Source organism: Aquarana catesbeiana, linkage group LG01, assembly GCF_042186555.1.
Source record: "Aquarana catesbeiana isolate 2022-GZ linkage group LG01, ASM4218655v1, whole genome shotgun sequence".
NCBI classification, from domain to species: Eukaryota; Metazoa; Chordata; class Amphibia; order Anura; family Ranidae; genus Aquarana; species Aquarana catesbeiana.
This window is the reverse complement of record NC_133324.1, coordinates 905471678-905481845: the sequence shown is the minus strand read 5'-3', so window position 1 is coordinate 905481845 and position 10168 is coordinate 905471678. Positions and strand designations below refer to the sequence as shown.

Here is a 10168-nt window from a genome sequence, read left to right as displayed (position 1 = left end):
ATTTGGGTTATTTTTCCCGAAGATATATAGCAGTATAAATTTTGGCCAAAATTTATGAAGAAAAATTACTAATTTGCAAAATTTTATGACAGAAACAAAGAAAAAGGCATTTTTTTTTTGCACAAAATTTACAGACTTTTTTATTTATAGCACAAAAATAAAAAACCCACTAGTGATTAAATACCACCAAAAGAAATCTATATTTGTGTGAAAAAAAGGACGCAAATTTCATATGGGTACAGTGTTGCTTGATTGAGTAATTGTCATTCAAAGTGTGAGAGCGCTGAAAGTTGAAAATTGGTCTGGGCAGGTAGAGGGTGTAAATGCACTGTATTGAGGTGGTTAAAGTCCTCAAGATGGCTGAGCAGATCAAAGAGGGCTGGAACAGCCAGGGAAATGGACATGGTGTCACTCTGGAGGGTTTTAGTATGTTCTGCAAAAGGCAGTAGTAGGTCATGCAATGATGTGAGCTTTTGCCATTGACTAGGGAGCAAGCTGTCCCATCCCATGTTGTTTGCGATTTGGCAGACTGATGCTTTCAGTTTGTGGAGTCTTGCAATCATGTTGAATGTACTTGACCAGCGTGTGAGGCAGTCATTTAAAAGAATAAGGCCACAATACTCCAATAGCTTCTGTGTTGCAATTGAAGACTTGCGGAAGAGGTTCACTATTGATCTTGCTTTATCCAGTATTCTCTTCACACTTGCCTCCTTATGCACCATGTGGACCACAAGTTGCAAGGTATGCACTACACATGGTGTCCGGTCCATGTCGATCTGTTGGTACCTAACAAGTGGAACACACACAACCCAATAAGCATAATTTAGTATATAGAAAAGGTTTCTGTTCTATTCTATTATTTTAACACGTAACATCTTGGAATACTTTCACAGCACACAAGACTACAAAGAAAGTGTAAAAATAACAAAGGTGCACCCCATAGAGTAGAGCAGATAGCACCCCCATATCAATCATCTCATAGCCATTGTGAAGAATAATTATATTAATTTGGCTTTATAATCAAGATCTGTATTTATGCAGTCTGACATTGAAAAAGCTCACTCAGCTCAGCATAAGACGAATCTTGAAATAGCTAGGTTGTGTGCATGTCATTTTTGTACCAGTTGTTCTTCATGTACAGAGTTAATGACTAAAGGTCAGTAGGTCAGTGGTTTCACAGATAAGAATATACTCACGCACCGTACACAGGGTCGGATTTTCCGACGGAAAATGTGTGATAGGACCTTGTTGTCGGAAATTCCGACCGTGTGTAGGCTCCATCACACATTTTCCATCGGATTTTCCGACACACAAAGTTTGAGAGCAGGCTATAAAATTTTCCGACAACAAAATCCGTTGTCAGAAATTCCGATCGTGTGTACACAAATTCGACGGACAAAGTGCCACGCATGCTCAGAATAAATAAAGAGATGAAAGCTATTGGCCACTTCCCCGTTTATAGTCCCGACGTAAGTGTTTTACGTCACCGTGTTTAGAACGATCAGATTTTCCGACAAATCCTAGGATTTTGTTGTCGGAATGTTCGAACAAAGTCCGACCGTGTGTACGGGGCATCAGAGTATCTGTCATAGACTTTATTGCAAAGATCTTTTTAAAAGTAAAAACATATATTATCTATAATATAGTTAGTTATTTGATATAGTTATTTAATTAGTTAGCTAGATTGAGTTTGTGTGAAATTATATATATTTATATATATATTCAATTATAATTTATTATGCATTTGTAAGTTTTGGTACAGAATAAGCATTTCTTTTAATTTAAAGTATATCCATTACAAGAATTCGGCCATTTGGAAAGGTCATTCACCTTGAGTTTTTTTATAAGAATCTGTTGTGTGTTGCTGACAATCAAAGAAGCTTAAGAGACGTGTCAGCTGTTGGCAAAGAGAATATTTAGAATAATCACGAATATGATCATTTCATTTTTAGTTCTAGCTATATATGGTTATGGATGTAGTTTGCTGACTAGTAGATTTGGAACTGTATAAAAAACAGTGTGACACTAGGCTAGACACTACACATGTCCTTCACTCACACACAGAAGGACTTCACTACTTTTTCACACACACAAAGAAGGACACACGCATCCTTACACTGAAGAAGACATTTTGTTTACATTAGGCCTATATACAGCCTACCTCACAAACAGCTGCTAGAGCAGACATCTCTCTGACATAGAGAAGCACAGACGGAGCTGAAACATCTCTTGAACTTTCTTGATACAAGTTTTTGTTCCTATTATCTTTTGTTTTACTACATCAAGCTGTAAGAAAAATTTAACTTTGTATATATTTTCAAGTTGTTGCCAAGTGTGACCAAATAAACTCACACTTTGTTTTAAGACAGCCTGGCTATTGAACTTTTGAACAAAACGCCTAAGACACTGTTGACATAACATGTGTCTGTGAGAACAGAGAAGCTTTTAACTTTCTCTACATTTTACACATTGTGATAAATGTCTGGTGTCACCGTGTCAAACATATCATCATGTAAAAGAATAATAAAAATGGCTCACTCACTGCACATCATCAATTTCAGGCTCACTCTCAGAGTCACGTTCCGTCATGTGGGAGTCTTCCTCACTAGAGCTGGGTGGTTCTGCTGCTGTGGTTTGTTTAAATGCTGCCACCATATTGCTCCCATTGTCTGTTATCACTGTAAGGATCTTCCTGTTTGGTATGCCCCACTCTTGCAAGCATTTGTCCACACATGATTTGATTGACTATGCAGTGAGTGGGTGGGCTACTTGTTCAAGGGCCAACAACATGTGTTTGGGTTTATGTTGTTCAACACAAAAGTAGCATCCTCTTATGGCAAGGAATGAAGCTGAGAGTCCTTTTCTGGTCCACAAATCAGTACAAATAGATACTCTCCGAGCAGCAGCCACTCTATTTTTGAATTTTTGTTTTTCATCTTCATAGTGTTTGTCAATCAGATTGCTTATTTTAGTTTTCTTTGGAACAGTCAGCTTCCTATCTACTGTCTCCATTATACCAACAAAGTCCTCATCTTCAATCGTTCTGACTGGTAATCCGGTGCGCCCAATCCATCTTGCTATGGCCTCCTCCCTGGCATGTTGTTCCTTGGAGTTAATTTTATATTTTTAAGCAGCTAAAAGAGCAGTGCAAATAGGTTGCTGTGTTTGTGCACTGCTACTGGCTTGACTTGGTCCATCATTTGAGGTTTTCTGTATCTGTGGGGTTGAATTAGGGGGGAAAATTAAAGTTATTCTGATTTTACGTTCTCTAGTCAGCTCCAAGTAGTCTCTTTATAATATACTATATGTATAGGCCAGGGCCGGCCTTAGGGCTTTAGGTGCCTGTGCTGTGCCAAAATTGACAGTGCCCCAGCCCCTTCCAGTGACTACTGACCACATCCTTCTACATATATTTTGGTGAGATACTTAAATTCGGGGGAAAGCAGCAGCTGATAGATATGAAATCATATTACTCACTCCCATTAAATTTCAGTGACTAAAGTGCACAACATAGACAGACAACCAACAAAACAGCTTTTAGTTAAGAATAACCCTTTCATTTCTGACATTTGTTGCTTGCTTGCAAGTTAAAATCCATATTTTTTGCTAGAAAATTACTTAGAACCCCCAAACATATATATATATATATATATATTTTTAGCAGAGAATCTAGAGAATAACATGGCGGTCGTTGCAATAGATTATGTCACAAAGTATTTTTGCAGCGGTCTTTCAAACACATATTTTTAGGAAAAAATACACTTTCAAGAATTAACAAAAAAACTAAACAGTAAACTTAGCCCAATTTTTTTGTATAATGTGAAAGACGATGTTACGCCGAGTAAATAGACACCCAACCAACATGTCACTCGTGGAATGGCGACAAAGTACGGTACGGTACCTGAAAATGTCCATAGGCAACGCTTTAAAAAAAAAAATTTTTTTACATTGTCACGTGTTGCTGTGCTTACCTTTTTATGAATTTCAGGATGAGTTGTCCGCAAATGACGCTTCAAGTTTGTTGTATTTTTACCAGTGAGTGTCGCTCCACAGGGTTTGCAAAGAGTTGTCCTTAACATCAAATGTAAAATACATCCATAGATCTTCTCTTCTCTTTCTACCAGTGACAATCACAGAAGCCGACATTTTCGGTATAGTTTGAACTTTGGAGTCTTGGACGTACGGTGGGGAGGAACTGGAAGCCTGTATGCTGCAGTGCTCTCGACGGTGGTCTAAGTAAAGTAGGCCTGTGAAATTAGGAAATAAATGGCATGCAGTGAGTACAGTACACAAGGTGCTGGAGCATGGATGATGGTCTGAGGGGATGGCCTATAATAATCGACAGTGCATTTGAAAATCTGCCTGGCCCTGGATGCCAGTGCTACTGCCTGTCAGAGGAGGCCTGCACACTCACAGTTGCACTTGCACTTTTGCACAGTGTGCTCTGGAAGGGTCACGGATGGTGGTCATCTAAGGGCAGTGAGGGGAGGGGGGAGGCCTGGCCTCAGGCCTGTTGTACGTACCACAATTATTGTACTGCAGTGCAAAGTACTGCACTAGTCTGCTGATGTCTGCTCATTCTGCTCTCAGCCAGTCTCAGTGTGCTCTTCTGCTTCTGGGGACGGGTGCGGCGCCGGCATCAGGAGGAGTGGGACTCGGGTGTGGGACTGCTCTCGATGGTTGTCTGAGTAGAGTAGGCCTGTGAAATTAGGAAATAAATGGCATGGAGTGAGTTCAGTACACAAGACGCTGGTCTGGAGCCTGGATGGTGGTCTGACTTTGGCCTATAATAATCAACAGTGCATTTGCAAAAAGGCCTGGCCCTGGATGCTAATGCCACTGTGCCACTGCCTGTCAGAGGAGGCATGCCCTGCACACACAGTTGCACAGGTGGTCATCTAAGGGCAGTGAGGGCTAATTCACACTAGTTTATAGTTGCCAACATTGAAAAAAAAATTTTAGGGACTTTTTTTGGCTGAAGGCGGAGTCTTATTATAATTAGGGGGCGGGATCATGCATTCGTGGGCGTGGCATAGGGGAAAGTAAAAATGCGGCACGCAAAGCGCGTCACGGCGAAAAATGGACTTGGTTTACGCAAAATAGTGGGTGTGTCTTAAGTGGGCGTGGCTCAAAGGGGGTGTGGTTAGAGTCTGAGATGAATGAGGGATGGAGAGGGAAAGGGGGGAGAGGGATGGAGGGACAGCAGGCCCAGATCCTACACAACAATGGAAATATGTGTATTCTAGAAAGTTTAACAACCAGCAGATAAAGATACTCCAAACACCTGGTGTTAGCACTTCAATCATGCCGGCACCATGGTTGTTATGGTGTCAGGATGATTGAAGTGCATTATTTCTATTATTACATTGTAATATAAAATGAAATCATTCAACTCACCATAATGCCGAATCAGTGGGATCCCTGAGCATGTCACCTGCCACGTCGCCTGCCACCAGCCGTCCGTCCTTGCATCAGGTGTCCCAGCAGAGTCTGTCCTTGCATCAGATGTCCCCAGCGGAGCCCGCCTTTACATCAGATGTTCCCAGCGGAGCCCCCCTTACATCAGATGTCCCCAGCGGAGCCCCCTTACATCAGATGTCCCCAGCGGAACCCCCCTTACATCAGTTGTCCCCAGCGGAGCCCCCCTTACATCAGGTGTCACCAGCGGAGCCCCCCTTACATCAGATGTCCCCAGAGGAGCCCCCCTTACATCAGATGTCCCCAGCGGAGCCCCCCTTACATCAGATGTCCCCAGCGGAGCCCCCCTTACATCAGATGTCCCCAGCGGAGCCCCCCTTACATCAGGTGTCCCCAGTGGAGCCCCCCTTACATCTGGTGTCCCGAGCGGAGCCCCCCTTACATCATATGTTCCCAGCAGAGCCCCCCCTTACATCAGATGTCCCCAGCGGAGCCCCTCTTACATCAGGTGTCACCAGCGGAGCCTCCCTTACATCAGATGTCACCAGCGGAGCCCCCCTTACATCAGATGTCACCAGCGGAGCCCCCCCTTACATCAGGTGTCACCAGCGGAGCCCCCCTTACATCAGATGTCCCCAGAGGAGCCTCCCTTACATCAGATGTCCCCAGCAGAGCCCCCCCTTACATCAGATGTCCCCAGTGGAGCCCCCCTTACATCAGATGTCCCCAGCGGAGCCCCCCCTTACATCAGGTGTCCCCAGTGGAGCCCCCCTTACATCTGGTGCCCCGAGCGGAGCCCCCCTTACATCATATGTTCCCAGCGGAGCCCCCCCTTACATCAGATGTCCCCAGCGGAGCCCCTCTTACATCAGGTGTCACCAGCGGAGCCTCCCTTACATCAGATGTCACCAGCGGAGCCCCCTTACATCAGATGTCACCAGCGGAGCCCCCCTTACATCAGGTGTCACCAGCGGAGCCCCCCTTACATCAGGTGTCTCCAGCGGAGCCCCCCTTACATCAGGTGTCCCCAGTGGAGCCCCCCTTACATCAGGTGTCCCCAGTGGAGCCCCTATTACATCAGTTGTCACCAGCGGAGCCCCCCTTACATCAGTTGTCACCAGCGGAGCCCCCCTTACATCAGATGTCCCCAGAGGAGCCCCCCTTACATCAGATGTCCCCAGCAGAGCCCCCCCTTACATCAGATGTCCCCAGTGGAGCCCCCCTTACATCAGATGTCCCCAGTGGAGCCCCCCTTACATCAGATGTCCCCAGCGGAGCCCCCCCTTACATCAGGTGTCCCCAGTGGAGCCCCCCTTACATCTGGTGCCCCGAGCGGAGCCCCCCTTACATCATATGTTCCCAGCGGAGCCCCCCCTTACATCAGATGTCCCCAGCGGAGCCCCTCTTACATCAGGTGTCACCAGCGGAGCCTCCCTTACATCAGATGTCACCAGCGGAGCCCCCTTACATCAGATGTCACCAGAGGAGCCCCCCTTACATCAGGTGTCACCAGCGGAGCCCCCCTTACATCAGGTGTCCCCAGCGGAGCCCCCCCTTACATCAGGTGTCCCCAGTGGAGCCCTCCTTACATCTGGTGCCCCGAGCGGAGCCCCCCTTACATCATATGTTCCCAGCGGAGCCCCCCCTTACATCAGATGTCCCCAGCGGAGCCCCTCTTACATCAGGTGTCACCAGCGGAGCCTCCCTTACATCAGATGTCACCAGCGGAGCCCCCTTACATCAGATGTCACCAGCGGAGCCCCCTTACATCAGGTGTCACCAGCGGAGCCCCCCTTACATCAGGTGTCTCCAGCGGAGCCCCCCTTACATCAGGTGTCCCCAGTGGAGCCCCCCTTTCATCAGGTGTCCCCAGTGGAGCCCCCATTACATCAGTTGTCACCAGCGGAGCCCCCCTTACATCAGGTGTCCCCAGCGGAGCCCCCCCTTACATCAGGTGTCCCCAGTGGAGCCCCCATTACATCAGGTGTCCCGAGCAGAGCCACCTTACATCATATGTTCCCAGCGGAGCCCCCCTTACATTAGATGTCCCCAGCGGTGCCCCCCTTACATCAGATGTCCCCAGCGGAGCCCCCCTTACATCAGGTGTCACCATCAGAGCCCCCCTTACATCAGATGTCACCAGTGGAGCCTCCCCTTACAACAGGTGTCCCCAGGTGAGCCCCCCTTTACATCAGGTGTCACCAGCGGAGCCCCCCTTACATCAGGTGTCTCCAGCGGAGTCCCCCTTACATCAGGTGTCCCCAGTGGAGCCCCCTTACATCAGGTGTCCTAGTAGGAGGGGGTATACAAAATAATGTCTCCCTCCACCTGCCGCGTGGTTACAATAGAACCCCCGCCCCTTTCCATAACAGACCGGCAGCGGGGCGGGGGGGAGGCAGGGCGAGGCGGAGCGGGGCGCAGGGTGGACTGCGACGCAGGAGCTGCATCTAGCCACCCAGCCTTCCTGGTCTTCTTAAAAATGGCGGCCGGCGGAGACAATGTCCCTGCCGGCCACGGACCTCTAGTGGCAGGAGGGAAAAATCGTTAAAAAATGGATTTCTTGGGACATTTTCCGGGAAACAATAAAATCGGGAAAAGAGTCCAAATCCCAGGAATGTCCAGGGAAATCCGGGACAGTTGGTAAGTATGCTAGTGCGTATTACATAAGTGCGGTCACTGACTGCGATGACCGGCATTTTCCCATACTAGAAGAACACTGGTCACCACTAGGACAGGCTTTGTAGCTGTGGGAAAACGCCTGCATTTTTGTGCATGTGATATGGTGTCCCTCACTGCCTTTACTTGCAAAAATGTGCTTGTTCTAATCTTTTCACAAAACAAATCATTAAAAATAATTGCTGGCCATTTAGTTAACTGCATAAAACATTCATTGACATGTGTTTTGATGCTTTTCGATTGATTTCAATGGAAAAGGCATTAGAAGAAAAAATGCATAGGTAGGAGAGGGGAGGCCTCAGGCCTGGCTGTTGTGTACGTACCACAATTATGTACTGCAGTCACAGTGCAAAGTACTGCACTAAGAAGACTAGCTCTGCCTCTGCTTATATCTGCTCTCACTCTCTGCCTCTGGGCACGGTGTCAGGAGGAGACGGACGTGTCTGGACTCAGAGGTGCTCTCTCTCACAAACTATAGTGTCCTCCTCTCCTCTCGCCTCACTCACAATGGCATCGGACTCGAGTCGTCACTGGCGATTGGCGCGGATTGCGTAAGTAGGCGGAGCTCTTTAAAAAAACGGAAGTTGGTAAACTTCCCTCCTTGCCACTTTCGTCTCGTTGTTGTCCGATAACGAAAACGGATCCAATTTTGGTCATAGTTTTCGTCAGTGGACGAAAATGTGCTATACTTTTCGTTCCGTTTTTGTCATTGTAAAAATGCCGCTGACTAAATCTTTGACGAAAACGTTTTCGTTGACGAAATTAACACTGCTTACTGGTGATTTTGAAGCAGTTTGAATTACAACTGTGATCCAATCTACAGTATATGTAATGGTGATAGAGTGACCCCTAGTGGCCTATTTAAACATTACTGATATACTATGTAGGAGAGATAATATTGAGATGTTAACACAAATGGATAGTAAGAGATTTTATCTATATTATATATGCTGATTAATATATACAGTGTCAGAAAATCCACAAAATATAGCGATTTATCACATTATTTAACCACTTCAGCCCCCGCAGGATTTACCCCCTTCCTGACCAGAGCACTTTTTACAATTTGGCACTGCGTCGCTTTAACTGCTAATTGCGCGGTCATGCAATGCTGTACCCAAACGAAATTTGCGTCCTTTTCTTTCCACAAATAGAGCTTTCTTTTGATGATATTTGATCACCTCTGCGGTTTTTATTTTTTGCGCTATTAATGGAAAAACACAGAAAATTTAAAAAAAAATGATATTTTCTACTTTTTGTTATAAAAAAATCCAATAAACTCAATTTTAGTCATACATTTAGGCCAAAATGTATTCAGCTACATGTCTTTGGTAAAAAAATGTCAATAAGCGTATATTTATTGGTTTGCGCAAAAGTTATAGCGTCTACAAACTAGGGTACATTTTCTGGAATTTACACAGCTTTTAGTTTATGACTAAATAATAGTAAATAGCAGCGCTAAAAAAACTAAAAAGTATACATCAGTATTAATATATGAAGTAATAAGTTGGCAATATTAGTGACATACACAATATAAGTACATATATGTGGTGACAACCCATAAACTAAATTGAGTTTAAATATATAAGAAGCAGCTCTAAATAGGCATCAATCAAGTCCATCTAGATGCAGGTGAAAAAGTCTGAAGACCTATAACAATTTCTCCAAAGTGATGTTGCTGAGTAGACAAATGATTCCTCCACCGCACCACTGTGATAACACCAGTAAAATTATATGCTTACCACAAGGCAAGCTCAAATAAGCTTGTGACCTTAACCTGATCAGGGCCTTTGACCAGAGGGGATGATTGGAAGGCGATGGTCCACCACACCGCATAGAGGGATCGGTCCCAGCAAGAAACCTTTCACATACACCTCCAAGGCACCAGAACAATTACCACTCAGGGGTTCCCCAAGAGAAAAGAGGGAATCGACATAGCATAATCCAGATAGTTGATTATTTATTAAAATAGTAGAAAAACACACTTACATTGTATAAGAGGACTAACAGCATAAAACAGCATAAGCCGGCCGGCTAAAGCGATCACCCATCCTACAGACGGAACACGTGAGAC

The 10168-nt window shown here is 45.4% G+C and overlaps 1 long non-coding RNA gene across 1 annotated transcript; it reads right to left on the bottom strand.

Moving 5' to 3' along the window:
* Nucleotides 1-206: 206 nt before the first annotated feature.
* LOC141125566 (uncharacterized) lies at nt 207-8639 on the bottom strand. The gene is made up of 5 exons (XR_012241382.1): nt 8418-8639; nt 4524-4699; nt 3972-4247; nt 2543-3216; nt 207-786 (listed from the first exon to the last, which is right to left on the bottom strand). It is a non-coding gene; the product is annotated as an uncharacterized lncRNA (long non-coding RNA).
* Between the last annotated feature and the right edge of the window lie 1529 nt (nt 8640-10168).